This window comes from Hemitrygon akajei, chromosome 11, assembly GCF_048418815.1.
Source record: "Hemitrygon akajei chromosome 11, sHemAka1.3, whole genome shotgun sequence".
NCBI classification, from domain to species: domain Eukaryota; kingdom Metazoa; phylum Chordata; class Chondrichthyes; order Myliobatiformes; family Dasyatidae; genus Hemitrygon; species Hemitrygon akajei.
Genome location: NC_133134.1, coordinates 99,597,538 through 99,607,213, shown reverse-complemented (window position 1 = coordinate 99,607,213; position 9,676 = coordinate 99,597,538).

Sequence of the window (9,676 nt, the reverse complement as noted above, 5' to 3'; positions counted from 1 at the left end):
TTAAATATCCCTGTCAGTTGATCCGTACAGGATCTAATGCCATGGCCAAGGACACAATCAGGGCATGAACTAGAAAGTGCTCAATAGATGCTGCATAGACTGGACGAGAGGTTGTGCAGACTAGGGGTATTCTCTGGAACGTTAGAGATTGAACAGTGACCTCATCGAGGTATATAAGATCAGGAGAGGAATCAACAATGCGAAAGCATATAGAACTTTTTTTCAGATAACGCAAAAAAAGGGGGAGGTTTAATATCAGAAGCGAGAGATTTAAATCGAAATTCAGGAGCAGCTTTTCACGCAAAGGTTGGTGCGTATTTGGAAGAAGCTGCCAGAAATAGTGAACGAGACACCTACATTAAAAGAATTTAAAAGCCATCTATCAAAGCAGGGTAGGAGCGGTTTAGTGGTCTCTGCGTCAAACGCGGGAAGATGGGACGAGCTCGCTGGCAAAACAGTGGGCATGGAGGTGCTGGGCCAAAAGGCCTGTTTCCGCGCAGTATGACATCACGACGGCTTCCGAAAAAGACTCGGAAATTGGTTGTGGAGACCGAGCCCCAGTTACCAAAGATTCAAAACAGGGAACAAAGGAGATTTGTGCAGGAGGTTGTTGTAAGCAGTACATTGCAGAATACAGCACAGGAACATGCCCTTCGGCCTACAATGTATTCGCCGAACACAGTGGCAAACTAATCTAATTCTCGACTGCCTGAACGTGATTCATGTACTGTAATTTTCATGTTTTTGTCGAACTCTTAAACGCCGCTGTCATAAACACCAAAGGTTCTGCAGATGCTGGAAATCCAGAGGACCACACACAAAATGCTGGACGAAGTCAGCAGGCCAGGCACCATTTGTGGAATTAAATAATTAAACGTTAACTGATTATTCTCCGCCATAAATGCAGCCCGACCTTCTGAGTTCCTCCAGCATTTTGTGTGTGTTATTCTTAAACGCCACTATAGTATCAGCTTCCATTATCTCCTTCGACAGCCCGTACAAGGCACCTATCACTCTCTGTGTAAACAACCTACCCTACATATTTCATTTAAACTTCCTCCATCTCATCTTAAATCCTCTAGCATTAGGCATTGCCATCCTGCGTTCTATTACGTCTCAGTTCTCACTATCTTTCAAGATTTGAGCGGGTCGTCTCTCACCTTCAGACTCTGCTGAGAAAACAAATAAAATATCCACCGTCTCCATATGGCTCATGCTGTCTAATCCGGGCAGAATCCTGACAAACTTTCTCTACACCCTTCCCAAAGTCTCCGCATCCTACCTGTAATGGGGTGACCAGAACTGCACACAATATATTCCAGAACCGCAAACAATACATTAAGCAGCTTAACCAAACTTTAATACAGCTGCAACATGTCACCGCGACTCATATTCTCAATGCTCCGACCAATAAAGGGACGAATTTCATATGCATTATTTACCACCTTATCTATAACTGTGGCTACTTTAAATGAGTTGAAGACTTCGAACCCAAGATCCCTCTGCACAGTTAAAATTTTAGGTGTCCTGGCGTAAGCGGTATAGTATCCGCTTATATTTCACCATTTCCCATCTGGCAGTGTATAACCACACAGATTTGCCTGGAAAAGAAAATCAATCCCTAACACAGGAGATTCTGCAGATGCTGGAGCATACACGTAAAATGATGGAGAAATTCAGCAGACACACACCAACTGCTGGAAGGACACAGCAGGCCAGGCACGTCCATGGAAAACACTAGAGTCGACGTTTCGTGCCGAGACCCATCAGCAGGGTTCTGCATATGTCTCTATGTGTGCATATGATAAGCTTTTCGACCAAAATAACAGATCCAATTAGTGCAATCGTACACTCAATGTAATTGATTTATAACTGTACCGATGAAAAAAAAATCTTTTTCTGCGTCTCATTTATACAGATCATTTTATCACATCAGTACAATTCTTATTGATCGCTGGCTGCTCCCTCCGTTTCTTCCTCCTCCTTCAACTCTCATCAACACTTCACACCTTCCTCTTACCCTCGTACCTAGCTTTTGTTTAACTTCAATTTTTATGTAACTGTCCAGAAGGAATCCTGAGAGGCAGGGAGCCGCGGTACCCACTGTGCCGTCTGCAAGCGAAAAGTTAAACTGACTAGTGTCTATCCATTGCCACTACACTGAAAACAGGAGAAACCGACCCAACAAGAACAGTCACCATAGCCGATTATGGAAGCTTTCTGTGCACATATTGGTCGGTGCCTTTTCAACGTTGTAACATTGATTACAAAAACACACCTTGTGTTGGGAAAGGCGCGCAGGAGGCGTGGAACATGAAGGAAGAGTGTGTTCGTCATTGATAAAACTTGTTGGGAAGGGAGTTCATAAACTCCCTTCGAATGGCTTTTCCTGACTTTCCTTCCTCATTGATTCGCTTTTCAGACCATAGCAAACAGGAGCAGGATTAGGCCATTCGGCCCAGAAACTCTTAAACCATTCCATTATGGCTGACTTACTTTTCCTCTCAAACCCATTCTTCTGCCCTCTTTCCTCAACCTCTGAAAACCTTCCGAGTTAACAACCCATAAATCTTCTCTTTAAGTGTACCCAATGACTCGGTTTCTACAGCTGTCTGCGGCAATGAATTCCAAAGATTCACCACCCTCTGGCTAAAGAAATTCCGCCTCATTTCTGCTCTAAAGGGACACCCATTTATTCTGAGGCTGCGAACTCTGTTCATAGCCTACCCCATTCTTAGAAACATCCTCTCTATTTAGACCTTACAATACTCGACAGGTTTCAATGAGATCGCCCCCCCCCCCCCGATTCTTCTGAACTCCAGCGAGAATACAGGCCCATATCTATCATCGCTCCTCAGACATTAACTCATTCATTTGTGGAATCATTCTCGTGAACCTCCTCCGGACCATCTCCAACCCCAGCACTTTCTTTCGTAGATATGGGCGCTCAGATCTTCTCACAGTACTCCAGGTGATGTTTGACCAATGCGTTACAAAGGCTCAGTATTGCATCCTTGCTTTTATATGTTAATTGATGGTCACTAGCTTCGGCGTCCACTGCCTCTCGCCTGGTTTTAACATAAGCATCGGCACCCGGAAACATCTGCACACCCACCCTATTGAAAACTTTCAACATTAACATTAACACCGATGAGTTCTCCGCCAACACAATCAACTCATTTTACTTCTCCGGAGGAACATTTCCTGGTATAATTATGAATGCTGATGAATCTAATCAGACTTCTGCCCACAGTCTCACATCCTAGGTTCAGCACTGCGTAAAATACTCGAAGTGTGATCTGACCAAAGCTAGCAGACGTGTATTTTTATGTGTTTGCAAACCACCATCTATGTGTAACTGGCTCAGAGTAAACAGGAAACCCGCAGCGCGCCTCTGCCTGTTTCCAATACAACCAAACATTTATTAATAAGCATTGCGTTTGATTTTCATCAATTAAATAGGATCTCACCCCTCCCTTGCATCGACCGTACAAGGCGATGATTACGTTACTGTGATTAACACCCAGAGTTTAACTCGGTCAAAAACAATGAGATGCTTGGCGGTCTTTCAGCTCTCTCACCTACTGCAAGTTTTGCGACCCGAATGTCGTGAGGAAGGGTTTGGTCAGCTAATTCATAAGGCTTAAAAGCAATTTGGTAGAATAAGTAAGTAGTTTCTAATACCAAAGGTCATACATTTCAAGGGGAAAGCGGATAATTTCAAAGGAGATATGAAGAGCAGGGTTTTACACAGATAGTGGTGGGAGCCTGTAATGTGCTGTGGTGGTGTTAGAGTGAGACACATTTGGGACTTTTAAGAGCCGTTTAGTTAGGCATATGGATGTGAGGACAATGGCCTCAGGAATGTAGTCAGGAGTGATTAGACTGGTAGTTAATTATTAATGTAATTGGTTAAGCACAACATTGTGGGCTGAAGGTCCTGTAACTGTGTAACAGTTGTCACGTACACGCAACACTGTAAAAGTATCAGCAGCAATAGAACACACCTGGAGACTGGTTTTGCTGTTAACAAAACTCTATTTCATTAGTAACTACGCAATATAGTAACTTAAACCAGGTAAATCAAGAGTTAACGGTGTTATGCTTATATAGGTGTAAATATTCAAATTCCCTAACTTATTCAACTTAGGTGGTAAGTGATACCGTCTTACGATGGTATGTAAGAAAGTTCTGTTCAGTTCACAGGTTAATTAATGCGAGATATTTGTAATACAAAGGCAAATGTTGTGAGAAGGCAATTACATCGATATTCCACAGATTCCAGACATCAATACAAAATAACAGCTGCAGTAGGGTTTATCTCCGAAGTTGTTCCACTGCACACACGAAGTATTACCGACAGTGATCTTCAACGAATTCAGCTATGGGACATCTCAAGGTGGTGGCCACAGGATCCTCAAACAGAAACGACGAATGGATTATCAGCAACAGTTGCTTGTCACAAAGGGGACCATCTTCAAGGGAACTACCATTGAAGCAAGGGTCGACACACCGGTAGATTCCACAAGGTTATCACACAACACGTGATAGCCACTTATCCAGTTCCACAATATGCGAAATAACTCCAACAGTGATTTGCCACCGGGGTGTCTTCTTCAGTGAACTGCCACACACAGACACAAGGGTAAACACATCCGTGGTATTCACAAAGGTTTTCCTCTCACCAGAGAACCCGGTCCTGTTGATTAACTATGTGACAATCACACTTTGGTATTCGAATGTAAACAACCTCACCCTTACAGGCTACTTAGAGAGAGAGTCGAAAGACTATCCTGATAATTTTTTTCCTTCCGCAGTTGTTAGCCCTTAAGTGGATACCAGTCAGGAGAGGGAAGGGCAAGAGTCAGATACCATAGAGTTACCCCTGCGGCTGCCCCCTTAACAATAAGTACTCCTGTTTGAATGCAGTTGGGGTAGACGGCCTACCTGTGGGAAGCAACAGTGGCCGCGACTCTGGCACAGTCTGGCCCTGTGCTTCACAATGGTAGGAAAAGGAAGAAGGCAGCCGTGATTGGGGACCCCATATTTAGGGGGTCAGACAGGCGATTCTGTGGACGCAGCAAAGAAACACGGATGGTAGTTTGCCTCCCAGGTGCCATGGTCTGGGATGATCGCAGGATTACTGTCGGTGCCACGCGACAGTGAGTATAGGAAAAAAGTGAGCTGGAGGATAAATGCGTGGCTGAAGGATTAGAGCAGGGGGAAGGGATTCAAAATTCTAGATCATTAGGACCTCGTTACGGGCAGGCATTGCAGGTACCAAAAAGACGGGTTGCACTTGAATCCGAGGGGGTCCAATATCCAGGTAGGAAGGTTTGCTCAGCCTATTGGGGAGAGTTTAAACTCGTATTGCTGGGGGTTGGGAACCGGACCCTTAATACGTTGCTTGAAATGACAAGGAGAAACTCTGAGGTATGGAGATGGAGGTGATCCCCTCAACGAACAGCGGCGAAGTGAGAGAATGCACGAGGGGACGGAGGGTATTTGAAGACACCATTGTCAATAGCTCCACGGTATTGGTCTCCAATTAAAATGATGGGGACTTACTCTGCTTAAGAAGGCACACAGTCAAATGTTTACAGAATGTAAACACATTAGGCGAGAAAGACAATGAAACCAGTTTGATTACAGTCAGTCGATCAGTGCTTTAGATATAAAAATATTGGGTTCCGTTGACGTCATCTTCCAGTATGGCAGTTAAGTCAATACCTCCTCCGGAAAAACGCATATTTTGCCCCGTTAATCCATCAAATACAAGATCTTTCGAAAATATCTGAATTGATAAAGGGAGCAAGAATGCGGAAAAAGAATGGAGATTAAAAAAGCGTCACTGTGGAGCATATGGATAAGAGGGGTGCAGCGAGTGGCTCTCCTACCCGAACGCGTGGTAGCGAAGCTTACGATGGGCCTCGTTCAGGCGAAGCTGCAAATATGATCAAAATTCTGGAAGAGATACGGGAGTTCCAAAAAGATATTAATCAGCAAGTAAATGATATCAAGGTAGAGCTCGTCAACGTCAATCAAAAATAGCGATGGCAATCGCGTGCAAAATGTGGAACATATACTAAGTAAGACGTTAAAAATATGAAATCAACAAGAAAGTAAACTGATTGTCTTGGAGGGAAGATCACGGAGGAAAAAATATCAGGATATACAATGTTCTCGAAGGAGCGTAGGGTTTGGCTATGACGGAGTTTGCAAAGTTTCTGCGGGACGCTCTGGAGCTTCCCTCGACGATGGAGCTTGAAATTGAGAGGGCGCATCATGCGCTCACCCCGCGGCCTACTGGAGACAGAGATGATAAGCCACGCTCAATAGTAATTAGATTTCTTCGTTACAATACCAAGGCGGAGATTCTACGAAGGGCCTGGGGTAAGAAGAGGATGTTTTTGGACGGTAAATTAATATATTTCGATCAAGATTACCACTCCCCACAGAGACATAGAACATAGAATAGTACAGCTCATTTCAGGCCCTTCGGCCCACAATGTTGTGCTGACCCCCAAACACTGCCTCACACATAACCAACCCACCTTTAATTCCTCCATATACTTGTCTAGTAGTCTTTTAAACTTCACTAGTGTGTCCGCCTCCGCCACTGACTCAGGCAGTGCATTCCACGCGCCAACCACTCTCTGACTGAAAAACCTTCCTCTAATATCCCCCTTAAACTTCCCTCCCCTTAACTTAAAGCCATGTTCTCTTGTACTGAGCAGTGGTGCCCTGGGGAAGATGCGATGGCTCTCCACTCTGTCTCTTCCTCTTAATATTTTGTACACCTCTATCGTGTCTCCTCTCATCCTCCTTCTCTCCAAAGAGTAAAGCTCTAGCTCCCTTAATCTCTGATCATAATCCATACTCTCTAAAACAGGCAGCATCCTGGTAAATCTCGACTGTACCCTTTCCAATGCTTCCACATCCTCCCTATAATGAGGTGACCAGAACTGGACTCAGTACTCCAGTGTGGCCTAACTAGAGTTTTATAGAGCTGCATTATTACATCGCGTCTCTTAAACTCTATCCCTCGACTTATGAACCTTGAGTGTATGTAATGTACACTCTAAAGTGAAGCGAATTTTAAAGCAAAGAAAGATAAGATTTCAAACTCCATACTTTGCTAAGTTGCGGGTGTTTTATGACGATGGAATCCGACTGTATCAGACAGCGGAAGCGGCGACTACAGACAGGAAGGCCAGAGGGTTGCCCGTCAGTGTGATCAAACCGAGAGAAAGCCTGTCTGAGCAGATATCCCGCTCTGATTGGGAAATAGTGCGAGAATCGACAAAGCAGGGGTCGGGAGGAGGGCGAGAGAAATATATCAGGAAGAGACTGTGAGTTTTCCTCGAGGAATTCGTTTAATCAGGAAAGTCTCTCCTAATTGACTATGTAAATCAATCGGACTTTCGCATATACTACTTTAAGAACTGTTCGAGATGCCGTATAACAGTTAACTTCCGGTTAAGTTAGTCAAATTTTACTTTTCATTTTTTATTGAGCAGTGTTTAATTAATGTTTAATTTGTTTATAAAAAAACCTTTTTCAATTCTATATTTATTGTTGCCGGAGACCTACGATAGCACAACACTGATACCTAACGATCAGACAGGTTTTATACAACAACGCCAAACGCAAGGCAATATACGAAGGACACTTCACATTATGGATAATATACAAAATAATAAAATCGAAGCAATATTGATAAGTGCAGACGCTGAAAACGCATTTGAATCGGTCGATGGGAATTTTCTTTACAGAGTTTTACATAGATTTGGTTTCCATGACACAATTATTTAAAAAACTGCACAGGCACCATATGACAACACAGCTGCTGGGATTAAAATCAATGGATATTTATCAAATAACCTTACCCTAGAAAGTGGCACGAGACAGGGTTGTGCATGGTCACCGCTACTCTTCGCATTATATCTGGAACCATTAGTTCAATACATCAGACGAAATGAAAATATCAGGGGAATTACTATTAAAGGGACAGAGCATAAATCGGCCTGTTACGCGGATGACACTTTGATCTATCTAGTGCAAGCAACATACTCTTTACCTAAATTGATGCAATCCTTTGAACAATATGGTCAATTATCAGGATACAAGATCAACATAGATAAAACCCACTTACTTTCATATAACTATAGCCCACCAAGAGAAATTGAAAGCAGATATCCCTGGGCATGGCAAACAGAGTGTTTCAAAAATTTGGCAAAATTATCAAAATGCAATTATCAGCATATATATTAAAATAAGGTAGATATGACAAGATAGAACTTAATTATCTTTTAAAATTTTGGTTCAAGGACTGAATCTATTAAAATGAATATACTGGCCAGACTATTATAACTCTTTCAAACACTCTCAATAGAGATTAATCAAAAGCAATTCAGTGAATGGAACAAGATGTTATCAAGATATATTTGGCAAGGTAAAAGGTCCAGATTTCGTCTCAAAAAATTGCAATTAGCTAAGGAAAAGGGGGATGGGGCCTCTTTCTTTCAGAGATTATTAATTTGTAGCACAAGTGAGAGCTGTGATGTGTTGGGGCAACCCATCATATGACGCCCAATGGAAAAACATTGAGGATGCGGGTACTTCCCATCCCCATACAGGCAGTTTTGGCTGATAACAACCTACAAAGGTACATAAATACTACTGATAACACATGGGTGAAATGGACTCCGAAAATATGAAAAAATGTATTGTAAAAGAATATAAATTAGAGAGAGTTATTGCAATTCTTAAATGGTGTGCAGAGGACTCGTGTTTTACGCCGAACAAACAGGATGCTAGATTTCAGGACTGGACAGCTAAAGGAATAACAGTTCTTTGCAATATAATGAAAGAAAGAACACTGTTCAATTTTGAAAAGCAGATAATTCAGATAACGATAGTAGAATCATTTCAGGCGTGTATAAGGGTTTGTCAAATCTTAAAACACATTCGACTTCATACATTTAAAAAAAACGGGAGAAGGAAGGTGGGATAATTATACGTGAGGAAGAATGGACAATAATATGGAGGTATCAATGGAAGGGTACCAGTTCACAGAAACGGAGGGAGTTCGGATGGAAAAACTTGATAAGATATTTTATTACAAATTCTCAGAAATTCCATTATGATAGTAACCTCCTTGTTTTCTGGAGAAATTGTGGAAATCTAAATGCAAACCATTTTCACATTCTCTGGAATGCCCGTTATCAAAGCCGATTGGAGTGGGATACACAATGCCCTACGACATCAATGGACATTTACAAAACGGAGAAGATAACAGCAACTGTTAATCATAATTTGGAACAATTTGATTCATACTGGGAAAAAGGTTTAACTACATAACACCTCATAGGTCTGATTTTATTCTCACAAATTAATGAATATGTTGTAAAAAAAAAGATCGCTCCCTACTTGGACATAGTTTTCTCCTTTCGCTTGTTCTTTCTTTCCTCTCTATTTTATAAGTGTATACCTCAGGTAAATATTATGTGGAGATTTGCGGCATATATAACGATATGATATATACGTAGATTATCTGAAATTCATCTTGTGCAAATTTTTGTTTGTCGATGAACTTCAATAAAAATAATTTACAGAAAAAAGGCTTAGAATCTGCTAGATTCACAACATCAGTGCTCGCCATAATAAATGAGAC